The following is a 12,720-nucleotide window of genomic DNA, read 5'->3' on the forward strand; positions in this document are numbered from 1 at the left end:
AATTTCGGTCACTGTAGAAAGCGGATGTTTCAGTGTGAACTAGACTTAAAGCGAAGTACGTGGAGAGTAGCATATGCGGAGCGTGTGCTTTCACTGCTCTCTAAGGAACATAGCGGCACTGTTTGGGGGTTATCTCTTCGTTAAAGTTTCATTTATCGATCTTTCGTCACATTAACAGATTACTACAAGCTACGCCCTACGTTTATTTGTAACGAAAGAGACGTACTTATGTAAATACGTGAAAGCGCAACCTACGCAGCCAGTAGCCAGCAATTATCCTAAACAATTTATTCGGGCATCGGTTGAACAGATTAGCGATACGAGTTGTGATAAGCTTCGGTTCTATATTTTTTTGCGTCTGTGTCGAGCTTCAACGCTTTCGTGGTCCAATCTATAGCTCTCACAATGCTGCTCGTATCTTCAACGCATCAGGGCGGGTGTACGTGCGAGCTTTCGTCCTTAAGCAGCTCTCCGCAGAATTCATAGCTCGAAATTGTAGGGACAACTGTGTTCGTTTTAAATACACACCGAGGGGCGCGTATAATTGAGGCTCCACGCCCGAATCTCCCTCGCCTGGTATCAACGCTTTTATTTTTTTTTATTTTTCAATTTCCATACAGCGCTCCTCTTGGAGCTAACACGCGAGAAGGAAGTGCCTTGTTTCCTATTGCGGCAAGAGTTGGCCGCATTAACTGAACAGCGGTCACTTGTGTGTTTTGGGGTCACATCTTGTCTTGGTTTTGAGCGTCGACCGTGTTGACAGGCTTTAACGATGATGGTTTCTGCACGCTTCTTGCTTTTCTCGTCTTGTTTCCGTTCCTAGTCTTCCACTCCTTCGTTGCCAGCGTGTCTAGTTGAAGTGTAACATCCTTCTGACAGCGCACGGACTGGCTCCGAAAGTGCGGCCGTCGTGCTGGCATCTTGCGAAGACAGCGACGCCATTGTTAATGCTCTCGAAAGCACTCGGAGATGACGCGGAGATGGAGGGAGTTGGTGGGTGAAAGTTTGTCAAACCGCGCTCCTTAGTTTATATTCGACCCGCGGCGACATGCGAGAACAAAAGCGTGCAAACGCACTCTTCTCGTACTCTGTCTGCAAACTGAAGGGTCTTCTTTCAGTGGCGAGCCCGCTGGTGGAGTGGCACGTATGGGGTTGCTGATGCGGCCGCAGTTCGCATTTGCGGTGAAAGTGAGGAAACTACAGCTATGATGGGAAAGCTTAAAAATAAATACCATATACTTTGTGAGCGTGAACAGACGCTTCCGGGCTGATGTTCACATTTCCTTCAAAGTCAATAGGGAAACAAATAGTAGAAAAGGAATGGTAGAGAGGTTAACCAGTTCAAGGCGACCGGTCTGCTGCCCTTAGGGCAGCAAACCGGTGGTCTTGAAATGGTTAAACCGGTGAAACTTGTGTACACGCAAGGGGACAGGGTCAGTCAGTCACAGTCGGCCATGGCTCTTAACTCTTACACCGTACGCGACATTACTGTCACAGCCGCTTGTCCAAGAATGTTTTTCAGAACAACTTCAGCAGCGCCTTCGTCGCCTGCAGCGGCGATGTCTTCTTTCGACATCTCCTCACGTTTCCATTACAAATACTTCTAATAACGTCCCCTATACTTTCCTTGGCATTACTCTCTGTTAGTTCTCATTAATATTGATGATTCATATGTGGTGTTTAACGTCCCAAAACCACCATATGATTATGAGAGACGCCGTAGTGGAGGGCTCCGGAAATTTCGACCATTTAAGGTTCTTTGACGTGCACCCAAATCTGAGCGCATGGGCCTACAACATTTCCACCTCCATCGGAAATGCAGCTGCCGAAGCCGGATTCGATCCCGCGACCTACGGGTCAGCAGCCGAGTACCTTAGCCACTAGACCAGCGCGGCGGGGCAGTTCTCATTAATATTGTGTGTAGCAAAAAATGAGCCCCTAAATTTACACTTTTCTTCTTTGAACATCAACGAATAGTTTCAACAGACATACATCTATTGTCAAGGTGCGCCATAATAGACGCCGGTAACATGGTATGCAAGTTCGTTGAACATTCCAGTTCTAGAAATGGAAAGGACAAGTCCACTGGTAAAAACGTCAGCGCAAGCCCTCAACCCCTGTTTGCTATTTTTTCTTGTTTTGTTCTCTTATACCGGACAATCGCATGGGACATGGTGTAGCCTCTCCTCGCAACGACAGTCATCGCAAAGAGAGTTATCGGTCATATCAATGCCAAAGGAATGAGACCTCGTGAATACCACCCCAGCCATAATCAATTCGGCAACACGGCCTCTTTTTGGTGAGGACCCGTTGGCGAATAAAAACGCATCAGAGAGAACAGGTGGTATTGAACATTGGCCCGTGCTAGTCTTGTGAAATCTCTCCCTATAGTGATCTGAGGGTATGTTCTGTGCCGTGCCGTAGACAACATAAGGAAAATGACAAACGTAGTTTGTTAAGGCATGTTACCGGGTTAGTTGCTTTGCAATCGTAATTCACGTGGTGTAGCGCACCACGACAGGAACAGAGAAGAAGGACAGAAGAAGGTGCTATAGTGTGTGCACTTCCTATCCGTCCACGCGGTGATTCGCTACGCCTTATGAATTATTGATGCAAACGTAGTATTGGTTAAAGACACATCATGGAAAAAATAAAGGAGAGCAAGATGGGCTTCCCGTCCTTCATTCCTTTCGTGTGGTTTTTGCATCAAAATTTTGGTTCAAGCATAAACCAGCTAGTCCAACATCGCATGCTGCGGAAAAGAGTTAAGAATAGATACACTTGAGAAACTAGTCGCTCCGGCTCTTCCTTCATAAGTGAGAGGATTCTCCTGTACAGCTCAGTAGATCTCTTTCGACGGAACGTCCAACTTGTTACACTAGGAATCATTAAAATTAAAAGTGTGCCCAACTCACCCGCTGCTCAGAAGAAACCATGGTGGTAACGGGAGAGTGGAATAACGGAACCCTTGATTGGATGGCCAAAGCTTTAAGAACTTGGCGAGTATGTAAGCTTCCCGTCTTGCGAGCGCAATTATCAAAATGTACCAGCTAGCACCTCAAGATGTTCTAATTAGCAATCTCTCTCTGTGGGTTTTATGTTAGGTGTTTTGCTTCTCTACTTATGAATCCATAAATTAATCATTCGAGTTGGATCAGTTATTAAAGTTGTTTCGCGCTTTTTGTAGAATCTCATTGGAAACAATGAGACAATAGTATCTGGGGTATTACTTCCCGAAGCCATGACATGTTTATGAGGGACACCGTAGAGAAGCTCCGGAAGTTTTGACCATCTGGTGTTCTTTAAAATGCACTGACATCACACATTACACGGGCCTCTACCACTTCGTCACCACCAAATTGCGACAGCCGTGGCTGGGATCAATCCCGAGACCTTGGGTTCAGCGGCTGAGCACCCAATACATTGATTCACCGGGGCGTACTCAGGGGCATATCATGTTAGCGTACGTAGAACTTGGTACAAGACAACACGTTTCTGAAGAAAGGTGCAAGAATTCTGTGCTTCAGAAACAAAAACATCGGCATCGTCGTGAGAAGAGCGGTGAAAGGCGACGCATCGTTTTTCGCCGTCGCGGTGACACTAATAGCAATAATCTAGAGCTATCTTCCGGCGAAACGAACCAAATGGAGGACGCTAAAAGGGACCTGTTGCTGCGGTGTCTTTCCAGGGCAACTGGGTCGTTTTGAACACAGCGCCGACAAGCGCCCAGGGCATCATGGTGCGCGTACCGAGTAACGCGACGTAGACTTTCCTTTTTTTTCTTTTTTAACGCCGACGAGCGAGACAGTTGAAATGAAGGTTCGTTACTCGGCAGGAGGGGGTCAACCGCTTTGTGTGTTCATAGACGTATAGGCGTCGCTGGAGATGACACAACGATTGTTGTCCCGTCTATCGTCGACCTGCCTCGCTGTATTTATTTTGCTATACGCGCGCCACGAGGCGTCACGCCTTTTTTCCGCCCCCGGAGCAACGGGTAAGATTGGCGTCCTCGACAGGACAACCGAGTCCGACGCGTGGCAGCAAATTAAACAACGCTAAAGTGGGTGGTAACGCAAGAACGTACTTGGAAGAGGCGAAGAAACGCGACACCGCTTCGCACGCCTGTGCGAAAAGACAGCCGAGGAAAACTTCTTTCTTTCCGTTGCGCGTGATTGGTCTCGTTCCGGAGTGTTTGACGGCCTTCCTTTGCTCCCATCTCGCCTTCTTGGCTGTTCCAGCCAGCTATAGGGACAAAAATGCTTAGGCGTAATTGCGTTAAAACTGTGCAGTGCGACAGAATCGGAAGCCACCAGGATTTCCGAGGAGAAATACCGAATTTGTTAGAACGCAAGTATGGCATGTCGGGCGCAAATTTAGAAATGGGAAAAATAGCGTTACATTATACGAAGCACAAGGGAAGAAACGCAATGCCAATAGTGCGTGTTCCTTCATTTTCGCTTCGTCTCCTATTGCGCTGTTTGTTTTTTGTTTTGTTTTTCATTTACATACGTGTTATATCACGCCTGCTTGCATTGTAGTAGCGTCGAGTGCTCTTGGAAAAAGTTCGAACGAGACACAAGGTTCGTAGGAAGGTGGATATTTGATACGATGGACGAATTGCGAACGTGTTGGGTCACTAGTGAATATTCGTGCCCTTTAAGGGGAAACAATTATTTCTTATATTGAAACATTGAAAATGAAAAACGAATAGTGTTGTTTGATGGGCTCGATTCTTTGCTGCACCCAACTAATGAAAGCATTGGGTCGAGCATCGTCCGCGTGATGCGAAGGTTCTCTGTTGGGATCCCATTGACTGAAGTGTGCTTCTTTGTCCACTTCAATTTCTTTCAATTTTCATCATAATAGTTACACTACAGTGAAAAACAGCAAATAATACCTCATGTGCTCTAATTAGTGCAATTGTTTGATGGTTTCATTGGCTTTGTCGCATTGAAAATCATGAAGTAACGATATTGAATGTATGCTCGCTGTATAGTAAATTAGATCGCGTAACGCATAATACGTGTTTACTAGAGCAAGCTTAAGAAGTACTTGCACCAATTTCTCTTTGCATTGTAAAAACTCGCTGCTAATATCGGTCACACCTGCAATTATGTACTTTGCTACTGCAACTTTTCATATATAAATCTGATATATATTCAATCTCCCCTGCAATTACGCACAGGATCGTCACAATAGAAACGTTTTCAGTTGTTGCCAGACTCGCTCGCCAATGACCAGAGTCCAGCAGGGTGAAATAGATACTCCTATATTGGTTTAACAAAGCTCGCGTAGCGAGAATCGGCGCTGCACGGTTCTGTTTCCGCGCGCCGAATCGCTGTCAGCTCACAGCGCTTTACCGTATACTTCCCTTAACAACGCTGCACGCTTTGTTTTCGTGTTACGAAACGAGACATGCCAAGCGAGTGTTAACCCGCTCGCGTCTTTCCGTTGTGCGGGGGCGTCCAGAGAGGGGTCATCCCTAGTCGATCGCCACTGGACCGTGTTAATCTTGTTTGGAGGAAGGCTCGCCTGCTGCCGCTCTTCTGTCGCTTCTCTCGGGGATGCACGCTCGTCGACCATAGTAGCGAGAAGGGTGTGGGTTCGAGATTCAGAGCGACGACCAAACGAGATGAGCAACAGATTATATATATATATATATGAGATTGTGAGGACACGATTACGTGGGGATCGGGCTCCGAGTCCCAAGCTCGTCTATCTGTCTGTCCGGTGGTGTTCAAGGTTTGCGATTCTTTCTTCGATAGTGCGCGCCGGCCACAGAAGATCGGAAATGAAAACGGTGCTGTGTGCGCCCGAGGGCGGGGCGGTGAAGCGTGATTGCCTGCTACCGTGCCGCGTCACCCGGCCAGCTCGCTGTGGGAATCCGCGCTGGCCGAGTGAAGGAAAAAGGCGGGTCGTTTAGATTGCTGAAATATGGTGGGGCTCGCCCCCCCCCCACCCCACTTTCACCCTCACCGCGATTGCCTCTTTTGTCTTACCGTTGGAGGCCGACCGAAAAAGAGTTGGCGGAAGGTACAGAGCACCCTCTGCGCGTTGCTCCGGTGCCCCGCGGGCGAGTGCTAATAAAAGTGGCGACGTGAGAGCCATGTTGAATTCGGGATTATTAGGAAGGGTGATAGAATTTGTCCTTGGGGCCTGTAGCTTTTGAGGTGTATTGTGCGAGGTGGACTGAACAAAGTAACCGCAAGAATCTCCCGTTGGAAAGATGGACCAACTAAAAGAGGGTTTGCACGAGTGGTAAGCGTTGCCTTTGTCTTATATCGCGATTTGTAAAAGTCTCTGAAAGAGCGCAATATCGTTCTTTTTATAAGGCCTCGGAAGTTTGTTTCTGGTCTTCTATTACGGTGGACTCACTGGTGCAGCTGTGCAACTTCAGAGGCACTCTAACTGGCCTTCGATGTAAAGTTGTTCTTCTAGTTTTAGAGACCAATGAAAGTGCACCTGCATTTACCGTTTGAGGTCCATCAAGATGCAATCCATTTTGTTGCTTTCAACATGAGTGCACGTGCTTTAGTAGGCTGCATGCTATATAACTATAGTAGCAATTGTCACTAAAAAGCTCCGAAAATGTAGGCGTCATTTTTTTATCGTCTGCAACGAATGCTTTTGCGACGCCTGTCGCGTAGAGATGCGATCTTCAGTTTTACGAGCGCAATCAATAAGTGATAAGGGACATTCATCCACTTTCGAAGCATAGATCACAATACTCGAAGCTGGTTGCTCCAGCAGATTAGCTAATCAGGCAGAAGCCTAGCTTATGTAAAATGCGACGTGGACTGATTCGGTCATCCCAAATTACAGTCATCTTGTGAGATACAACTGCGCACTAATACTTGCATGAGAACGGTTTTCTTAAATTTGGCAAACTTATTTACACGCGCAAGTAAAGCAAGATTTACACGGCTCTCAGTTCATATGTTTTTTTTTTCGAGTACTCATTGGTCCAATAATGACATGTATTGCATAACGATTGGTTGGCCTCTGTCATAAAGTAGAGCGAAACTGTGGTTGTGAGTTACGGCTGCAGCCTTAATTGTGGACAGCAGGCTTGAGTGTGATGTCGTGCTTGGTTTGAAATCATTCCGCAAAGCAGCTGGTGCTTCGCATAGGTTATAATTATCGACAGTTATAGAATAAAGGTTTCAATTGCTTTGATTCTCTCACAAAACTACAAGAAATTTCTTTGTAGGTTTCGGCATCAAAACATTGTTTTTTTCGTTTTTTGCGGTATGACTAACTAGTTCCACTTTGAAAGCTTGCTGCAGCGATGCCAAAAAAAAAAATGTGCTGGAGAGCGTGTATTAGGTTTGATACATTGGAATAAGTGGTCGTGATACGGAACGGCTTATGCTCTCCCATAGTAGAGTACCAAGTACTCTAAATCGTTAACCATTTTTTTCTAAACACCATACGGGACGGCTTATGCTCTCCCATAGTGGAGTACCAAATACTCTAAATCGTTAGCAACTTGAAACATAGAGAAAGAAGAAAACAAGAGAGGACACTCTGCAAAACCTGGCCTCAGGAAGTGCGTCACGATTACGAAACCAACTAGTGCTCTCATCAAACGTCAGAGGGCGCAAGCGCAAAAAAGAACAGTTTTAATCAATGCAACAGAATTGTTTTCACAAAATAATAATTATACGCCCAAATTAGGTATGTTATTTATACATAAAAACAATTTATTCAACACACCTTACGCGATTATTTTTCGTCAGCCGTACTGTCATAAACACCATCTACCCAGCGACAAGCCCATGCATGACTGACAGCGAGAAGCTTTCGTCCACGTCGGCTGCGTCGGCGTTTTCAAGCGTGAGATAACAGGTGAGGCACGTTTTCAAGCGAAGCTTGTTGAATTACATGTTGTTGGTCTTGTTCGGTCATTTTTTTTTCAGAAAACGGTTACACCTGTGCGAATAAGACACCATGCAACAAACATAGAAAGATGCACACACACACGTTGCGCTTCGTGTGTGCGAGTTTGTTTCTTACGTGGCGTCTCATTCACGCAGTTGTAACCTTTTTTTGTAGCTTGTAAGGACGGGGAGGTTCGCTAAAAAGAAAGTTTGTGGCTCTATGCGGCGGCTAGACGGGAACATTGTGCAACGTATGCAGTATAGCAGAGGCGGCACGGCGCAAGCCGAGGCGACGCGTGCTGCGTCTGCCACGGACGCGAGCGTCTGTTCGCTGAGCATAGCTGGGCAGCTAGGTCATAGGCTCGGTGGCTCGGTGCAAAATATTGAGAATCGTTCGCTGAGCCTCGCATGCTTCACGACGCGTTTCCCGAAGGCTCGGAACACAAATAATTCTTGGTGTGCCGGAGGCAAATCTGGACTAGCCAAGTGGCCATCATCTTCGTTTCTTCGCTAGCCTTGTGCCACTAGTGCAAGCTGCCCACATATTTTTTTGACGTTTCCAATATAATTTTACCGCACAAATTTCAACTACGATTTTTCATCCCAATATACTGTGCTGATACTGCGTACGCACGAAGGTGTTCTAAAGTTCCCAGGCCGCGATACCATTGCATTACAAGGGATAGCGGCCTGGAAACTTCTGAAGATCTTTGTACGTGGTCTTGACGTCTATCTTTGTAAGTCAGAGTTTTATGGGTCGGAGATGTATCACTGGTTTTGTATTGTGCATCGATTAGCTAATCATTCAAGGGGGTTTGTTGGTACACTTATGACGTGCACATATCTTTTTCGTAATTTGACAGCGAAGCATCCACTTACTAACATTTTCAGACCGCGCTGATGCCATGCCGTCCGGCGGTCCAAGCCACGGCAGCTACTGCTGTGTATCGTGGTACTTCAACAATGGCAGAACCTACAAGAAGCCTGGGACGAGTTTCTTTCGCATACCACGGGACGGCAGGTGTGTTAAAGCTTTTGTATGGTTTGCATGTCTTTAGGCTTACTGTTCGTACTTGCTCAGTGAGGGTAACAATAAAAAATCACTATTCAAGCACTTCCCCTTTCTGCTGACAGTTCATTGCCAATGCAGGATGAAAGCATGGATGCAGTATGCTGGACGCGATTATCTCCTGAGTAAGCCGGCCAGCCTATTGTACGCAACGTACAGGGTGTGTAGCGACCAATTTTACTGCTCAAAGTTTCATGGACCCTGGGCACACAAGGCTTACAAGAATGTCTGTTCCCAGTGTGCAACCAGCTGCACCACGTAAGTGATTGACTGAAACTCAAATATGTGTAATAGCAGCCACTTGTATTGAATCAGTGGCGACAGTTAACCGCGAAGATCTTTGTAGCTGGTGGAGAAACCTCACTATAGAAGTAACACTTGGAAAGTCTGACATTTTGTGAACTATGGGCTATTACCTTCCTAACAGCAGCCTTACATTTCTGTCGTTTTTTGATGCTATTGACCAGCGCAACTTGTTTTGAAAGACTTTCAAGGGCTATTTCACGTTACCTTCAAGCCTGAGTGCACATGTACATTTACCTTTCATCGGTGAAAGCTGGCACTGTTGATAATTCCAAAAATCGCAAATTACTTGTTTCCTAGTTGGTGCCTTCTCTTTTCCTCCACGTTCGACCAATTTGCGCATTTGAAAGAGCTGTTTAAGTTTCCCCATGCTACAAGCTTTGTAACTTGTACCAACTGCACATATATGCACGTTCTCCGAGCGTCGCTTCAAATAGTGACTGTGACATGACTGCAGAAGCTGCACTGCAAGGTGCGGATGAGCATAAGTTTGTGTTATTTTAAGCCTCTTACTGACACATTGTCGTAATTTCATTTCTTCAGGACCTGCGGTAGAGGCTTCAAAAAGCGGCTCCCACACATTGAGGGGCCCCGATGAACAGGGTGCGTTCAGTGTCGCGATTTCTTTTTTTTTACCCAAATTGACTGTTGACCAAACGTCTGCAGGTGGCAGCTCCCTTGTAGCTGGTGAAAGAACTTCTGCTGACTTCGTCTTGCCGGAGAAAACCTTAACCAGTCGTTCAGCTGTCACAAAAGGAACTTGTGTGACCGGTAAGTTGTATGTTCACTTCAACACCAGAGTGGATTGATATTGAGACTTCCGCAGGCCGCTCGCAAGATTGTTCCGACAGCACTGTCCGAGGCACTGAACAAGCTTCACAAGACCCTCCAGAAGATGTCTCCGCCAACAGCTCCACGTCTGAGTGCCCTAGAGAAAATGGTGACTATGCTTTTATTGCAGCTGTTTTTAATGTGCTATTTTATGTTTAGGACATTCTGAGAAAACTATCCTCAAAAGGACACTACGTGTGCACTTACAAAATGTAAGGGTGGGCTCTCAGTGATATTAATTTTTTTTGTGCATTGTCGACATTGTGAATGGTTTGTTTTTAGGTAGTGGAATCGAAAACTTTGCACCACAGAAAGTTGTGCACCTTAGGTCTGAAAGAGCGAGGAAAGTGCTCGTATGAGATTAGTTTTTCTTCGCTTTTACATCCATTTTTTGTTTATTGCAGTGCGTTCCTGTGTGCCAGCGACAATGTCTCCATCAATGAAGTACAAGCAAACCATTAAACATCTGCAAGCCAAAGTAGCAGCACAGCGGAAAACTATCAAAAGACTGCGGAGACAGCCTCACCAAACTAACCACTCATTCGTTGCATACATTTTTTTGGTTACCCGCTATGAGGAGTAGAGACACTGTGTATTCGCTCGAAGTGATTTGCATAACCTTAAAAAGAATGTTGGGTATCCTGTCTGTATTTTTGTAGCAAACGCGGGCGAACTGTACACTTTACTGTGGGTCGCTTGGTCACTGTGTATGCTTTATCTCTCCAGCTCAAGTAATATATCGATAACAAAACCGCTTGTTGAAATGTCTTCGAGCGGGTAAGGAACACAGTATGAAGTGGGCACAGTTCACGTTATCACGCTTTTTGTATTTTAGCTTCTCATCAACCTCCTCATCTCGCCCATCAAAATTTTCAAAAGAATACCCAAACTTGTAGCGTTTGATGGGGCTGCGGACGCTGCCATTTTATTTTTATATAGCTTGTGAGTGATAACGTACGATGTAGAGCCTTTGTGAAAAATAATGAGCCAAAGTGGTTTCCTTCTGCTACTTATTAGCCCTGTAATACCGCTCTCGTAACACCAATTAAGGTCCACAATTCTGGATAAGTGATGACTACAATCTATTTTAGCTCGCAAGCGTCGCAGCAACACCCAGACGCAAATCACTGGGGATCTTAAGTTTTTGGTGATAAGAAGAGCCACAAGACCTGCCAGTATTGTAGCATAAAGTTTGTCTTTCACGTAGTGAGCAAGCTGCAAAGCCCTACCTTTCTGAGGACAAGCAGGCATCAAGTCTGCTTTTTTTTGCATTTTGGCCTAGCTGTTCTTAAACACAGCCAGCACACTGCAGCTTTGCCTTTCTGCTATATTGTGTCGTGTAATTTCTGTGCACTCTTTTTTTCTATGCATTATTTTGGTTAACCCCAGGCGTGATTCGCGACTTCATTGCTGTGTATATGTCACTTCTTCCTTCTTCAGCATTGTGCGCTGTGTTTTTGCCATAGATCCTTACTTACCCACGGTCCCGGTGTGTCATACTTCACCAGCTTCTCGGCTTCTGCCAACTCTAGCGCTGTGTGCGTTGTCTGTGTTCTCTCTGTATTTGTTACAATATTTGTTACAATTTATTCTTTATTCGTAAGGCGAGATGCATTTGTTGTCTACCTCTGTCATATTGTGCTTTTTATATTCTCAGACTCTACCTTGCCTTTGAATAAAACATTGCGGATACTCTGTCTCTTTGACTGATATATACATTGATCACTTGTTCCAAAAGAACAAGTGATCAACAAGTGAACAAAAGAACAAGAACAAGCGCGATGAATATAATCGTAGTGAATCATCACTACCTGCATCTCTCTTTATTATAACTTAATCGAAATAAAAATAAAAGTAAAAATAAAAATTCAAAATTTGCGCCAGTGAAACCGAAACAGGAAGCGCACGCCACTTGCTCTCACCAACCACCAGGTGTGCTAGGGTCGATTGGGCCGCTGGGGTCTACGGGAGTGTCCACTCTTCACCTTTTTTTATTTCTCTATGCTTGAAATGCGAAGCATTTCTCAGCGAACTTTGGTGACTTTGAGCGTATCTATCTATCTATCTAGCCGCCTACGACTTTTAGCTCTCTTTGCCGTTTCAATAATGACATTGATACCAAACTTGGTATGGCATAACATGACTGTATAAAGAACATATTTGACTAGTCATAACATGAAAATAATGATATGTATGTCATGAATGTCATAATTTTCATTTCATGGTCTTGTTCCTCTTGCGGTGGTCTCGTTCACACTACATGTTGCGAAATCGGCATGGCATGACATGATAGCATGGCGAACACAAATGACAGACCCTAACGTGGAAATAATGACATGCATGTCGTGTAAGTCATGATTCATGACTACGCGCCACGCTCATCATGTTGCCCGCAGCCGTCTCGCTAGCTTAACATATACCAAATTCGGCGTTACGTGATGTGAGTGGATGACGAAGGTATATCACTTGTGCGAACATGATAACCATGAGATACGTGTCATGTGACATTATGACTGCAACCACACTCATGATGCCCTCGCAGCCGTTTCGCTAGCTTCACATACACCAAATTTAATATTACGGGACCCGAATGGACGACAGAAGGATGCGACTAGTGCAAGCATGATAATCATGTGA

General features: G+C 45.4%; 1 protein-coding gene and 1 long non-coding RNA gene across 3 annotated transcripts in view; both read left to right on the forward strand.

Annotated features, from left to right (window-relative positions):
- Positions 1 to 12,720, forward strand: part of LOC119173953 (suppressor of lurcher protein 1) — a 376,626-nt gene that overhangs the window by 255,757 nt on the left and 108,149 nt on the right. The window lies entirely within an intron of this gene.
- LOC142817701 (uncharacterized) lies at positions 9,918 to 10,622 on the forward strand. Its single transcript, XR_012895315.1, has 3 exons — positions 9,918 to 10,023; positions 10,079 to 10,192; positions 10,488 to 10,622. It is a non-coding gene; the product is annotated as an uncharacterized LOC142817701 (long non-coding RNA).

The sequence above is a fragment of the Rhipicephalus microplus genome, chromosome 5 (genome assembly GCF_043290135.1).
Source record: "Rhipicephalus microplus isolate Deutch F79 chromosome 5, USDA_Rmic, whole genome shotgun sequence".
NCBI lineage: Eukaryota > Metazoa > Arthropoda > Arachnida > Ixodida > Ixodidae > Rhipicephalus > Rhipicephalus microplus.